A 16,931-nucleotide genomic window follows, 5' to 3' on the forward strand; every position below is an offset into this window, starting at 1 on the left:
AACTGAAATAATTACGTTTTGCATGTTATGTCTGGAGTAAAATTCTGACTTCAAAGAAACTTTTCAGTTGCATCTAAAAAGAAAGAAAAAACTGCCGTATGCCCCAAGGATAGGTTTGGCTAAGCTTTGAGAAAAACTTTACTATTATGCACGCTTATTACAGGCATAATCACACTCATCAATCAGCGGCCATTGAAGTCGGAACTTGACCATGCGCATGATCATGTTTGAGATTCAAATTCACTTTGTGAGAAAACGCTTGCACTGAATGGTGATTTGAAAAGACACCTGAACACACATACTGGGGATAAAATGTTTACTCAGAATGGACATCTAAAGGAGCATCTGAGCATTCATACTGGTGAGAAACCGTTCAAGTGTGCAGTTTGTAATAAAGTATTTAGGTGTAGCCGTAGTTTGAAAAGTCACATGATGACACATTCTGGAGAGAAACCATTCAAGTGTGCAGTTTGTAATAAAGCATTTAGGAGTAGTTCTGATTTGAAGAGGCACATGTTAACACATTCTGGAGAGAAACCATTCAAGTGTAATATTTGTAATAAATTTTTTAGTCAGAATGGATATCTCAAGGTTCATCTGCGGATACATGCTGGAGAGAAACCATTCTAGTGTAATATTTGTAATAATTTTTTTAGTCTGAATGGATATCTCAAGGTGCATCTGCGGATACATGCTGGAGAGAAACCATTCGAGTGTGCAGTTTGTGAGAAAACATTTAGTCGCAATGAATATCTAAAGAGGCATTCAAATGTGAAGTTTGCAATAAAATGTTTAGTCAGAGAGTTACTATAAATAGACATCTGATGATACATACTGGTGAGAAACCATTCAAGTGTGCAGTTTGTGATAAAGTATTTATTTGTAGCCGTGGTTTGAAGAGTCACATGATGACACATACTAGAGAGACACCATTAAAGTGTAACTTTTGTGATACAATATTTAGTCACAATGGAAGTCGAAAGGAGCATATATGCACACATGCCAAGGCATTTAAATGTAATGTTTGTTATAAAATGTTTAGTCAAAATGCACATCTAGAGGATCATCAGAGGATGCATACTGTAGAAAAAACATTCAAATGCGAAGTTTGTACTAAAACATTTATTCAGAATTTAAATCTGAAGATACACGCCAGAAAGGAACCAATCAAATGTGAAGTTTTGACATAAAGTATTTACATATAGCACTGATGAAGAGGCACATGGTGACACATACTGGAGATGAGCCATTTAATTGTTATGATTATAATTAACTGTATAGTCGGAATGGCCATTTTAAAAGAGCATCAGACCATACATACTGGAGAGAAACTGATCATGTTGATCTTTGGGGTAAAACAGGTCTTGCTTGGGTTTTAAAATTAGGAACCCAGGAGTCCTGTTTTGGATTTTTTTTTAGTCCCACCAGCAAGAATTGAAAAAAGTCCCCTCCCAGAAATATATTGGGCATGTCATTAGGTTTAATTTTTTTAATTCTTTACACCACTGACATATAGTTGTTGTTTGTCCACCAGAGTGAGACTTAATTGTCAGTGCAAGGAAAGGTCTTATTTCAGGCACTAAGCCATGCCTCATCCAGTTTCTTAAGCTTGGGTAATGTTAAATCTGAATTATCAGTTAAACAATATCAAGATATAGATCATACATACTCGGCATTTGTTTTTCCAATACACATAAACTAAGCCACTATAAACTTTGCCATCAGAGAGCTTCTTGCAACTGCAATCTCAAATAATACCAACTGTTCAAATTTCATCATTTCCCTGAAAATACATAAATATTTAAATATAGTTAAAAACATAGACTATGACAGAGAATGTCAGTTATATCACAAGGTTGTTATCTTCTTGTGATTGGTGAAGTTGTCCAATACTTCTGCGTAACTACGGTATAATGCAGCCGACAGTCTACAGAAAAATGGCTTGGCAGTCCTGCTAGTATGCCACAGTCTGCAGTTTGAGTAGCATGGGTCTACACCATTAAAAGCAGCCACCAAAAGTTGATATTAACACCAGTATTGTTCCTTGGAAAAGACAACCTTATATAAACAACACGTAGAATGAATTGCCAACTGAAGTTAGACACAAAGACACAGTCATCCCATTCAAGAGTGCTCTTAAAACTCACTTATTTTGACTGCAAGAACAATCTTAAAGACCTAATAATGTTTCCTACCATAAATATTTTCAGCATGTTTTTCATGTTTTCTAATTTCATGGTGTTTGTTTTTGTAATCATATCATTACATATGTTTTTTATGTTATAGGTGTTGTGTAATGTTGTTAAGCGCTTAGAGCTTCTAAACATTATGCACTATACAAAGTCCTCATTATTATTATTATTATTATTATTTGCTTTCAGCTCAGTATTGAAAGATCATGCAGTTTCTATTGCTTTCAGTTGCTAAAGATTTGAAATTGTTTCAGCCATGTTAGTCATTACTGAATGAAACCAAGAAGAATGGCAATGTTTGTTCATTTCAGTGACTGCAAAAAACAAAAGAACTTAATTCAGTTATTTCAACGTAGCCATTTTCCTTCTCTTTTTACAGGCAATGTGAATTTTCGTTAATTTTTGTATAAATAGATGCTATGACTCTGGGACCACAATATAATTGCTTTTCAATGTTTGAAGAATTTTTTTGCCAGGATATGCTTTAATCACACAATTGTAAAGGTAGGAATAGTTTATGATAACAAAACCTGTGGTCAACCTATTACAGGGTTAATAATAATAAAAAGATGATCTTGAGACCTGACTGTACCGCTTCAGTTTGCACTTTTCTACAGTGGTCAAGAGGTCTTTATAGCATTCGACGGCTCACTGGATCCTGTTGTGGATGTTTTCATTGATTACATGGTCAATGTATTAGATGTCATGATCTTGCAGTAGCATTGCATCTTGAAGGCTTGAATCCTTTGTAGATCTAATGTGAGTACCCATGTTTAACAACCATGCAGAAAGATGGATATGACAATCAAGCGCATGAGCCTTCTTTTGGAACCAAAAGCAATGTTGGTATCTTTCTATATTGGTCTCAACCTTGTTATTGCTGTTGTTGTCTGGGCAATCCTGCAAAGTAGTTATGGTTTGGAACCATCTTCTGTGATAATTGATCCCATATACTTGAAGCTTTTGACACTTTCAATTTTTCAAAACATATCTGATTTTTGGTTGGTTAGGCTTTTGTTTTAAAAAAATCATTTTCAAGTGGAAGCAAAACGTTGTCATTAATAAATCATGGTCACTTCCAATATCAGTCCCTGCAAAAATTCGTGTCCTGGCGATATTCAGTTATCTGCAGAATCGGTTTTATTTTTTCATCACCAAGATGTAGTTAATTTGGTTGTGATGTTGTCCATCTGGACTATGCCAGGTCCATCTTCTAGATGCTTTGTGAGAACCGAATGTGTTGGCTACCACAAGTTTGTTTTAGGTAGCAAACACCAAGAGCATGTATCATCTTTCATTTGTTTCAGCGTTGCAGAAGGGTCCACCTATGCTTTTCCAGTTTGTCTGTGAATCAACTCGAACCTTTGAATTCCAGTCTCTTTGTACAAACATAATGTCCTTCTTGGGTGAGTTGTCAATGACATCTTGCAGTTGGTTATAAACATTCTCCACTTCGTTGTCATCATAGTTAGATGAGGGTGCATAGGCCTGTATGATTGTGATGTTGAAGGGAGTCGCCCTCAGTCGGATGGTAATAATCCTGCTTGAGACTGGGCCTCGTGGACAAGAAATGCAACGCCATGATTGTGTTTGTCACCTCTTCCGCTGAAGTAGAGCTTATGTCCTTTATCTTTTGTTACTTCGGCAAATAAAGTTTCAGCGTACTTCCCAGAGACCAATAATGTTCCAGTTGTATCTCTGCAAGTCGTGGGTACGTTCTTTTAACTTTCCCACAGACCTCAGTGTTCTAACGTTCCATATACCGATGATGATGTTGCCTGAACCACGGATCTTGGTTGCGGATACATACTGGAGATAGACTGTTTTCATGAAGTGATTCATTTGTGAGAAAGCATTTGTACTGGGCTCTGATTTGAAGAGTTACATGGGGACACATACTGGAAAAAGCCATTTAAATGTGAAGTTTGTGATACAATGTTTTAAATTGAAAATAAAGGTGAATGTGAGCAATCATACTGGAGAGAAAATGTTCAAGTGTGACGTTTATGATACAATGCTTAATCAGAATGGACATATGTCCAAGAGTATATTTATTTGCTCGAAATAGCAGATAATTTAAATATATTGGACATTGCTTGTTTAAAATTTTGAAAATTTCAAATGGAATGGACTTAAATCTTCCACTGTGGATATTTGTTACATTTTCCAAATGTAAATATGTTGTAAAAAATTTGTGAAAAAATTATTTTAAGACAAAATCTCTGGGTTCTTTATGGAATTAGTATAACCACTGAAACGCTAGGTTATGGTTTTCCCATGATATTATATGATACATTACCAGTTGTCCTTCTGTTGTGTTTTGAATTTATTGAACCCATTAAATTGTTATATGTAAATTGTAATATCTTTTATGGCAAATCTCATTGATTTGCTATTTAAAGTTTAGCTTGAAGTCTACAGTAACTCCCATTGGTTTTACCAAATCTCCACAATACATATTAATCTCATATAAATATCATATTAATCTCATATTAATCTTGATGGTGGAGAAAGTCTCAAGATGCATTTTAGTTTTATTTCCAAGTGCAATAGTTTGGAACTTACTAGCATGTATTTTCATTTCAATTTCCTTACTCTTTGTGAACTCACTTTCCAATGTAGACTTAATAATATTAACTTTGTGGTCAGCATGGGAATGTGGGGTCATCACCATGTTATATGTATTAGGGTAATTATCAAAAAAGATGTCATTTATGCAAGTTTTTATGGACCAGAGAATTGACCCCTGAGTTATCCCATTATATATCCTTTTCAGTGAACTAGTTTTGGTTTCGAGTTTCATACACTGAGGAAGTCTGCTCTAGTGTATGCTGTCGAATTTGAACGTTAATTTATTTGCATAGAATGAATGCATGCGTTAAAAAGTCACGTGTGTTTGATAAAGCTATTAAATTAGCTCCAGCATACTTGTTTTGGTTTAGAGCTAGATGCAAGTAATCTAGTACATCATCTTAGGTAGTTTGACAGCTGCAGCCCTTTCTGAAAGCAGAACAATATGGATGTACGGTATTTTTCTGTGGCTGTTCCAGTTTTGTGACGTTATTTTGCTCTAGTTTGATTCAGCTTTTGAGATTTCCTCTATATAGAGCTTAACAGGGTGCCATTCTGTATTTGTTTCTTTAGAAGGAACATATTCTTCAGTAATACAGCAATAAATAATTTCCCGAAGAAACTGTATACAGTAGGTCAGCATACAAATTTATGAATAAAAACCTTAAAAGTAAAAAGAAATATTATTTACCAGAACCCATATTTATTAATCTATAGTCATGCTTACCAAACAATACCCATTATCAATACACAGCACCATTGTCTGACTAGCCAATATAGGTATCGAATCTCACCTACACTTACTGATCTGCACCCATGCGTACAATTCAGTTTTAATGACCAGCTACTATACATACTAACATACATATACACCTGCTGAGCAACTCCCACATCTAACAACCCAGACCAATGTTCACTGGCCAATACAGTCTCACTGACGAACGTCGTACCTGCACGAGTAAGAGATAACGTTAAGCGTTAAAATGATGATTAACACTTAATTTGAGACCGACAATCACTTACTATCACAATCCAAAACACATCCCAAACAGAGGAAGAGATGTCTCTTGGACAGAATGCAGCCTGGTGCCTAGTGGCTGCATTCGTATATCAGATATTTGTATAGAATATTACCTATACATCGGATTATGTTGGCAGTGGCTATCAATTTGCATATATTGTATTGATATTGGTCATCGGTCTTAAAGACTTCTGAAAATTCCCAATCATGACCTCAAAAGTACAAAATTCACATTGACTTCACATTTATCACGTTTTCGCAAGTACATGTATACTTAGTACACACGATTCCAAATTTTCATTTAATTACAACCATTTAGCGTGACTATGATTACGAATGTGGCTTACACATAATCGGCAGTAGGTAATAGACCATTTTAGATAACTGGGCATAATTTGAATCAACAAGAACTGTATCAATGCCCAAGAAAAGGTTAGGAAATTGGGTCAATAGGATTGGATCCCAGAGGAAGAAAGAACAAAAAAGTGAAGTTCCTTGACAAATTGAGAAGACGGTGGAAGAACTGAAAGTCAGGGTGGAAATAGAGGAAAGCCCAGTGGCTCTTTTCCGGGCCATTCACTTGCCTTGAAAAGATACTTTTTCACTCTTGCCCCAAACCTTTTGTGTGTGAGTTTGTGTAAATCTATGTTTTCAACTCAAAGTTGAAACCCCATTGTTCCCAATAGACCCAGCTATCCCCAACTTTCCCAGGACTAGGTCCCAATAGTCACAACACTGGGACTATACTACCATTCCATGTTAAACTAATGGGCTCATTATATAAGATTTTCACGAGGCGCCGAGTGGTCTAAAGCGCTCTCCGTTACGGATCACTGCCATCTCACCTCTGTCTGCGTGGGTTCGAGTCTTGGATTCAACCAATGTGGGTATGTGAGATAGCTTGGCAGTAGCTTCTCGAGAGTCGGTGGTTCTTTTTGGGGATTTCCCGGGTTCTTCCTCCACCATTAATACTGGCCATCATGTAAAGCCTATCAAGTGCTGAACAATGGCGTTAAACCCACAACAATAACAACAACATGAAAGATTTTCCGTTTGGATATCAAGTGTAATATCTCGGTCAACTAGATTACTGTTATCATGTCCGACTGAGGTCAGCCACTTGTAACACTGTTCTTTTGGATTTGTAGTTTCCCATCCATGTTAAACCTATGGACCCATTTTACAGGATTTACCATTTGGGTTTCTAAGGTCCGTTGTGGTATATTTTCCCACGTATTACTAATTTAGTCCGTTTGTAATTTATTTGATTGCATTAGACATGAATATTTTCTTACATTTTTACTTATAAGCTTTTAAAATATCTATATAGTGATATGGACCTAATTTGTCTTCTATAATATTCCTTGCGTAGTCAGTTTTACATCAGTTTGATAGACAAATTTTGTCTTCACACAACAGTCCCTCCTCAGTGAAATGTAGATGTTTTATGGGCAGAATTTGTCTTTATGCAACAGTCTTTGCTCAGTTAATTTGGTTTATATAGTTTTTTGAAACTAAATGTGACTTAGAGAACAGTCTCGGCTCAGTGAATTATGTTTACATAGTTTTATAAACTAAATGTTACTTATATAACAGTCTCGGCTCGGTAAATTGTGTATCTATTTGATAGAAACAATTTGATTTATTTAATAGTCTCGGCTTAGTGAATTAGGTTTAAGACAAAATTTATTTTTTTGCAGAACAGTCACTACGTAACGATTTGTTAATATACTTTGTGAACAAGTTCTGTTTTCAATCGTTGCGTTATCAAATGAAGTCACCTGTGGTATGTTGGTGGAAAACACATTCAATTTCATCAAACAGTCCCTTCACAGTAAAACACATACCATTAAACAAAATGTGTTTTTGTAAAACAAAACCTTTTATACGAAACGTACAACTGTTTATAGACAGGCGCAGATCGATTTCACCCTGAAAGACGGCAGTGTATTCACTCCATTTGGACCCCCACCCCCACCTAAACAAACAAATAAAACATTTAAAATCTAGTAATGCGCGCGAAACTGCATATTACCCAAAGAAATATGTTAAGCTAATTTGTTTATAGATGGACATATACGCTGGACTATAGCTTTCACGACTGTTGAATAATTCAAGAATTATATGTACTTTAAAGAATATAATTTCCAATATCAGAAAACGCAATATTTTCTTTCCTGTAAAATGAAAATGCATGTAAAAGTGCATGGGTAAGTCAAAGTATATCACGAATAAACCGCTTGTTCCGCCTTTGTCACAACCGATGTTCCCCGCACGGACATAAATTACACACCAACCACAATTCACACATATAGCTATTACCTACTGTAACTAGGCTTGGACTGGATAGTCGCATCTAATTTAGGCATTAAATATGGTGAAAAAATAATCTGAGGTAATTTTTGGTACCTTATTTTGTTCATATGTATTTACATGAATGAATTAAAGTGTCTTTTAGTGAAATTAACCCTAAAGGACGTTAAATACAATTAAAGTAATAACATTCAATAAGGTTTTCAAATATCTTTTCTTTCCTGGCTTGTGTTTTTCTTTGTGCTAGCAATTTTCTTTTTGCAATCAGTTTTGATTTTGCTTAAAAGAAGAAAAGATATTTTCGCATAACGTTTTGTTGCTCGTTTTATTTTTGCTTATTGATACAGATTTGGCTTTTCTTGGTACTTATGTCTCTTTTATAAAACTATTAACAATATCATGACTAGGAAATGAAAGCTAATCGTACTTCCCAATGACACACCAAGGTAGCCGACACGGGCTGGCCTCAACCGGTAACGAATCTATGGCCCATGGTGTCATTATCGCCACCAACTGATCTCCCTCATCATGAGAATATTGCGTTACTGTGAACAATTTCATGAAATTTAGCGAACAAGAACTTTTCTATTAGAGATTACATGAAAAGACAAATAATAATACGCATCATAGCGTCATTTTGTAATATTTTTCTTCAGTAATGCACTAAATTATTACCAGACTTGATGTACATGTGTTCAAATTAGAAGACGTTATTATCAGTAGTGAAATTCCTACAATTTTTGTGATTAAATTAAACATCTTAGTGAATCAAGGATTATGCAAATTTACAAGTTCTAGCCATGTTGCGAAATCGCTGAGACCATAATCTTACTGAAACACGCATTTGTTGGACTTGCCAAATGAAGATCTTCTTTGTGTTGTCTACTTCTGAATCTCTTACTGCACCGACTAATGTTTAAAAAACACACCAAACAAACGAGGACCTGTTTTCCATTTCTGGATTTATTATATTATTGTGTCTAGCAAAGTCTTCTCTGAGTGTCTGATTGGAAGGTTGTATACCACACACAATGAAAGACAAACACATACACACACTCAGTAAGCAATGTCATGAATAACTGGAAGAACGTTCTGTTCTGGATCGAAGCAGTATTTTTGTGTTTATGGGCCGATGGCTACATCGAGGCAAGTGAAATGCCTTGCAAACAGACATATCACAATTTAGTACCATTTCTTAAAAACCAATTAGCCATAAAAAGACCTCTGTTGAAAACGCCAATGTTGAGATAACCTTCCGCTTAGGTATAACCATAAAGAAATATTTGATGCAAATGGCCGCCAAGGAAAGGGGCCATATTTGATGGCGGATCGTGGCCGTTTTCTTTTGGCTGAATTAGGCATCATTAGAGGTCTTGGTGTAAACCCCATGCCAACATGATCATCTAAGAGGAGCAGCAATAATACGAATTTTAAAATGGCTATCCTATCGTAGCATTAATATTGGAGGATTTACTTTTATGACCAACATGTCTTATGAAATCTTGTCGATATGATCATTTCTTCAGGCTGGGTATTGGTAACAAGATTTTGAAAACGGCCGCTATAATAGTTATATTGAATGTTTGAATGACACCATTTTCATTATGGGTAATGTTTTATGGCAATCCTCCATGTAGTTTAGGAGTAGTAGCAGCAACAAACCTGTCCAAATGGACCTCACATTAAAACCAATCTCAATCTGTAGTCTTTGCATGCATGAACATCTAGACCTTGAGGCGTTTCAAGGTAACCAGTTTAGTACTAAGAGTAGCTACGATAACAAACGTGTACTTCATGCCAACAGTCAAATGGGAAACATGTCTTCCTGTTATTTTGTTCAGTTATGGAAACAGTCAAGGATGAATGTGTAAAGTTATACGTCACAACCGCGTGATTACAGGTTCTAAAGATTTTTTCCAATGTGTAAATAAAACAAAGCCAGTTTCAATTACAGCAGGTTTTAATTATATAACGCGAACATACAGCCATAATGGTGGTCAGCAAATTATTGACTTAAGCAATTCTCTTCAAAAGTCTTGAGTTAGTAGGATCCATCCCTGTAGTTCTATTGAACAGGATTCCAACGAAGGAAATAGCACTTTAATGGCTGCCATAAATTTCTGAAATTCACGACAAGGCCATTTCTTTCTATGTTGGATAAGGCCATTTAGCCAGTGTTCAAACCGTCTCTGATATTCTTCAGTGGTAACAAACTTTTTATATTATCGTTGGTACCATGTACTTTTAATGCATCATTGGTAGTATGGTTTAGTAGATCAACCAAACCATGTCGGGAGTGAGTTGAGTAATTTATTCTTCAACAGCAATGCAAAGCGAGAAATAAAATAGCAGATACAAACTATTTTTATTTAAGACAGAAAAATAGTTATTTTATCTATATTTCCAGCTAGTAAAATGGCTATAATGAACGGGATATGATATCAAATATTACTCGGAAAAAAAACCGACTGAACAAAACGTTTTGCTCGTGTTTCCTTCAAAATAGTAGATACTGAAGTTTGGAGTGAAGATGCCAAAGAACAACATAATGTTTAAGAATGCAGACTTATATATGTATACTAATAGATTCTGCAAATGCCATTGGCATACAAAGTGACATGACTCAGGAGGCTAACTACATACGAAACATTAACCAAAAATACACACCATTACCAGTGTGTGATGGACTGATAGATGGAATAGAGTAATGAATGTACCTTCCACATATGTGGCAGAGTAAAAAACAGGAACAAATAGACCTTTACAACACTGTATTATTTTAATTTACATTTCTTCAAAAGCATGCGACAGATAAAAAGAGATTTTTACCTTCTATTGGCATCAAGTTTTTCAAGTGATCATTTATATACATATTCTAAAAAGAAAAAAGAATAATGTGAACATTTTCAACCATTGTACTTATAATTTGAAGTATATAGCTGTATTTGTTGCAAATGGTATCCTTTTTAGAAATCTACATTTTGTCTGTGTAAATGTTAAGCTTTTCTGTAATGTATATGAATGACGAATCAAAACGATAACATATTATTTATACAGCTGTACTAACACGGTTAAATCTTCAAAAACGTAATAATTTATAACTGAGCCTGCAAATCAAAAAAAAAATATACGCATATATTCCATTTTGATTTAATAAAGAAGGTTTAATTTGTTTAAAAAATCAAACTCATAATGCTTAAAAATGTATTTTTTGACATTAAAAACTTGGAACATTCCAATTCCATGTTAAGAAATTTGCTATATACAGTCAAGTCAGTATGTACATCTTTCAAATGACAGCTCGTTTACAAAAAAAACAAGCGTTACTTTTTATAGCAACAACAATTATCATAAAAATAGTTTTCTACAGGAAATCAAGCTCAAAGCACCAGACCATAACCAACTAACAGAAACGACGCAACAAAAAACACTTCTTACTATACCAATGAGTAATACCTAAGCTATACACAAATCACACAATACCTCAATGAACTAAAAGAAGGAATCCAACAAAATACGAAACAAAATCAGATTAAGAAACAGGATTTTTTCCAACTACCATTTACGATGATATAAATCTTTTTTTCCGAAGGATAAATAACACCTACCAAACAACATTAATCACAACCTTAAACAACAACCAATAACAATGGATAACGAAAAAACTTATACAAATCAATTCACACTATGGCAGTGGAATTGCAGAGGCCTAATATCAAACCATGGGGAGCTAATAGCGGCCATAAACACTGCCACCACGAAACCACACAGACTATGCCTACAAGAAATACACCTATCTGAAATAAGTGAAACAATACCAAAAATAACAGACTACGAGACAAAGTTTCTCAAGCACAGACCCAATGGAAAAAAGGGAGAGGACGAGCTTTCTATATTCACAACACCGTCCCAGAGGTAACTGAAATAAACCAAAAACATTGATCTAAAACATTGACCACATCGACTATCAGAAACTCGCTGTAAATATAGGTTTCAAAAATAAACATCTACAACATTTATGACCCAGGGGTAACTAATGTTAACTGCACCCAACATTACACCGATATATTCAAAGAAAAGGGCACAAACATTATTGTATGCGGGGATTTCAATACACACAACATAGAATGGGGTGGAGACCACGTAGACATAAGAGGGAAAACATTGAAAACTATGCTAGGGAACATCAGCTCATAATTCTAAATACAGGCACTCCCACCAGAATTGACCCCAATATTGGAAAATAGACCCCAATAGACTTCACACAAGCAACAACAAACATTGCACTGATTACAGACTGGGAAGTCTTGCAACAAAGTACACTGGGCAGTGATCACTTCCCAATATGTACAACAATACATCAACGAAATCACAAAGAACAACATCACACTATACCAAAATGGAAAACAGAAAAAGCCAACTGGCAAACGTTCCAACAATATTTGAGACAAATACAACTAGAATACACATATATAATGAGGACAACAACCAATACTACAGCAATATAATCGAAGCAATAAACGGAGCAGCAAAAACCATCATACCCAAAACAAGTGGGAAACCTAGCAAAACCAGTATACTATGGTGGACCGACAACTGTCGAATAGCCATTAAAGAAAAAAAGAAAGCCCTCAATCGCTACAAACACACCAAAAAGGCTTCGGACCTCCTAATCTACAAACAAAAGGAAAATATCACCAAATATTGAATAAAGACAGCAAAAACGTACTCATGGCAAGCATACTGCTCCACTCTCAACAACCACACAAACTCCAAAGAGGTCTGGTTACAAATTAAAGCCATGAGAGGAAAAGTACCTCAAGCAACACCAAAACTAATAGGAGCTGATACCAACCTAGCAAAAGCAGAACTACTAGCGCAACACTTCGCTAATTTCAGCAGCAACACAAACCATACCCAAATATTTACGGCACAAAGACTAACACTAGAATGAAAATATCCACACCTATTCACGGATCAAAAGAACAAAGAGTCACCACTAAATGACCCCCTCAATATTGCAGAACGGAAAAAGCATTAGTCAATAAAAAGACAACATCCCCAGGAGAAGACAACCTTGGATACGACATCTACAAACATCTACCAACAAACATGCAAAATACAAAATGTAGCAGTAGAACTCATCAACCTAATATAGACAACAGGAAATATACCAACATTGTGGAAACAGGCAATATTCATAGCCATACCAAAACCAGGCAAAGGCCCAAACGTCCCATCATCATATAGGCCAATCTCCTTAACAAACACCATCTGTAAAATCATGGAGACGATTATCTACAGCCGATTAAATCACCACCTGGGGAAAAAAACACCTGCTAACAGAGAAACAAAGCGGATTTAGAAACAGACGCTGAACAATTGACCAACTAATTATATTAGAAGTAGACATCAAAACTAGCATTCAGTGCAAAAAGGAAGAGAAACGGGCACCTGATTGCAGTATTCCTAGACCTAGAAAAGGCGTTCGATATGGTCTGGACCAAACTCTAAATGTACCAATATGGCATAACGGGGCGAATGCACCAATGGATATCAAGATTCCTTACAGGGAGACAAATCAAAACCAGAGTAGGTGATGATATATCTGACATATATACCATAAAGAACGGAACTCCTCAAGGAAGTGTAATAAGCCCCAAACTCTTCAACGTAATGGTCAACAATCTCCGCGACAACATTACCAACCAACTAATTGAACTATCTCAATTTGCCGATGACAGTGAAATCTGGAAAGCAGGCAACCCAAAAAGCAAACCAACATCAAATAAATACAACAAACTTTAGATGAAATTGGTAACTGGGCTGACAAATGGGGATTTAAAATATCGGACAGCAAAACAGTAGGAATGTTGTTTTCACCAACAAAAAAAATAAGCAAACAACATATCCCAAACCTTATCTATAAAATACACCAATACAATTTGTCAAAGAAACATACTTCCTATGAATATTAAGGGATGATACCCTCACATGGGAGAAACACATTACAGAACTAACCAATAAATGCACACAAGACCTCAACCTACTAAGAAACATCAAGAGAACAAAATGGGGAGATGATCAAACAACAATGCTCAGCCTCTATAAATCGCTAATCAGAGCTAAACTTGACTATGGCTGACAAATATATGCGTCAGCTAACAAAACTTTGCTCCAAAAACTAAACAGCATACAATACAAAGCACTCAGACTTTGTACCGGAGCCCTACCCAACACCTTAGTTGAAGAGCTACATACATTACCAACCAACTAATTGGGGACTTACCACTACATCTGAGACGAGAGGAACAAATAATAAGATATGCCACCAGAAACTCAATCCATAACAACTCCAACCCATCTAAACTTACGATCAAAAGATATAATACCCTGTTCAACAAAAAACTTGTACCCCACCCACCCGCAGGACAAAAGTACATACACTCTGCAAAGAAATGGAACTCCCAGCCATCCAAGCAGAACAACACAAGATATGTGATCCCACCCCATGGAAAAACAACACCCCCAAAATCAATCTTATTGCCCATACATTCGGATCCAAACTGCACAACCCTACAGGAATATTATCAGAAATACACCAGACGATCGAAGAAAACTCTCCCGGATGCATGCTCGATCTATACAGCAGAATTTTGGGCGTTAAACAAAGTACTCCAATGGATAAAAATTCAACTACATAAACAATATGTTATCATAATAGAATCTCTAAGCGTATTAAAATCCCTAGAGACTGAAACAACAAAAGACAGATGTAACGTGCTGGAAGAAACACAGATGTCCATTCGAGAGATTGAAGGAAAAGGAAAACAACACAGTGTTGATGGTTATTGTTGTTGTTGTTGTTTCAGGGTTTAACGCCATTTTGCAGCACACGATAGGCTTTACATGGCGGTCAGTATTAATGGTGAAGGAAGAACCCGGCAAAAACCCCGAAAAGAACCACCGACCCACGAGAAACTACTGCCAAGCTTTCTCACATACCCATATTGGCTGAATCCGAGATTCGAACACACGCAGACAGAGGTGAGATAACAATGATCCGTAACGGAGAGCGCTTTAGACCACTCGGCGCCTCGTGAAAATCTTATATAATGAGCACATTAGTTTAACATGGGAAAGGTAGTATAGTCCCAGTGTTGTGATCCGTAACGGAGAGCGCTTTAGACCACTCGGCCACTCGGCCACTCGGGGCCCTAACACAGTGTTGAATTTTTAAGGGTACCATCGCCTATCTGTCTAATAGGAAACGACAAAGCAGACCAACAAGCAAAACTAAACCTTATGAACACCTCAGTCACACATCTTGACTATAGTGTACAAGAGATATACAGCCAAATAAAAACTAAAATAAATAACAAATGGCAACAACTCTGGGAAATACCAACAAGGGCAGACAACTATTCCAACTGCAAAAACATGTCAGCAGAACCATCATAACACCTAAAGACATAAACACCACCGACCTCCATGTTATCAACAGATTAACGACAGGAAAAACCTTACTTAAAAAGCAGTTTTGGAAAGTAGCACACCAAAGAAACAAACCAAAACATAAACTATCCCCATTGTCCAAGTATAGAAACATTGGACCGTGTTTTCAACACCTGCCACAAATATCGCAGTCAACAAAATAACTTCCACAACAAACAACATTTACTAGTATCACCTACAACATACCCAAACATGTTAAATAAGATACATAACAAAACTATTGAAAATACATACAAAAATATAATATGGTACCTGAAACCAATTGACAAATATGACATAATTAAAAAAAAATAGAAATTATTGGACATAAAAACAAACAAAACAAAGAAATCAAAATTAACTAGGAAACATGCTAATAGATCTAAAACTAGGGAGAAAAAACAAATTTAACAAAAAATACTAAATGTCCTTGAAAAGTCCTCGAACATTCGGCAAGGACAAATGTCTTAATCAAAATAGAAGTAGCAAGAAAGACAACTTTAGATAAATAATCCGCCTAAAAAAAGAAATAACTAAAACAGATTAATAAACCTAAACTTATGGAATGAAAAAGACCAGATGTCCTTGAAAAGTCCTAGGACCCGATTACTCGGCAAGGACGCCGGTCTCAAAATAAACATACCTGGAAAAATAAACATCGTACAAATACCTTAATTAACTTTAAAAAAAAACATTACATAAGTCTAACATTTTCACAAAACTAATAACACTTGGAGGCACAATGTAATTCCAAAACTTCATCAAGTAAATGAGAACAACGCCGCAATAACCAGAGAGACCAGTCGCAAACATCATACCGGACTACAAAATTGAAAGTCGAGTAAGAACGAAAAACATCCCCCCCCCCACAACAGAAAGCAAAAAGAAGACAGAGAAGGAAGACAAAGAAGACCGACATCGACCTGCCTTCTTTTAACGAGGTTCTTCCTTTGGTTTATGAAGTCCTCTTTTGACAAAATCTCTATCCATAAAATCCTCATCGGAACCTTTGATTACCACCATCAAAATTCAAAACAGAAAAAAAAAAACTCACAGGATACAAAAAGTATACAAGGTACCTGATAACCAGCTGATTGGCACCTTTTCGGAAATATAAAAGCACACCATGTACACAAAGTTCCAATCTTTCGTTAAAAATAATAAAGACAATTATACAACTCGAAAAATTTGGAAAATTGCATAAGTGGCTCACACATTGTTGGGAAAGTAAGTGTCCAATAATAAAACTGAACGAAAATTTGATCGTACGAGTCTCAGCGTTCCAGGAGGTACCAGCATCCAATGGCTCACAGCGTCACAGGGGACCCTTTCCCCTATGC

General features: G+C 35.9%; 1 long non-coding RNA gene across 1 annotated transcript; it reads left to right on the forward strand.

The window, feature by feature from the left end:
• The first annotated feature begins 207 nt into the window (after window positions 1-207).
• LOC149771178 (uncharacterized) lies at window positions 208-4,180 on the forward strand. The gene is made up of 2 exons (XR_016418399.1): window positions 208-361; window positions 3,508-4,180. It is a non-coding gene; the product is annotated as an uncharacterized LOC149771178 (long non-coding RNA).
• Window positions 4,181-16,931: the final 12,751 nt, after the last annotated feature.

This window comes from Sinohyriopsis cumingii, unplaced genomic scaffold (assembly GCF_028554795.1).
Source record: "Sinohyriopsis cumingii isolate HCF-2022 unplaced genomic scaffold, ASM2855479v2 utg002078l, whole genome shotgun sequence".
Classification (NCBI taxonomy): domain Eukaryota; kingdom Metazoa; phylum Mollusca; class Bivalvia; order Unionida; family Unionidae; genus Sinohyriopsis; species Sinohyriopsis cumingii.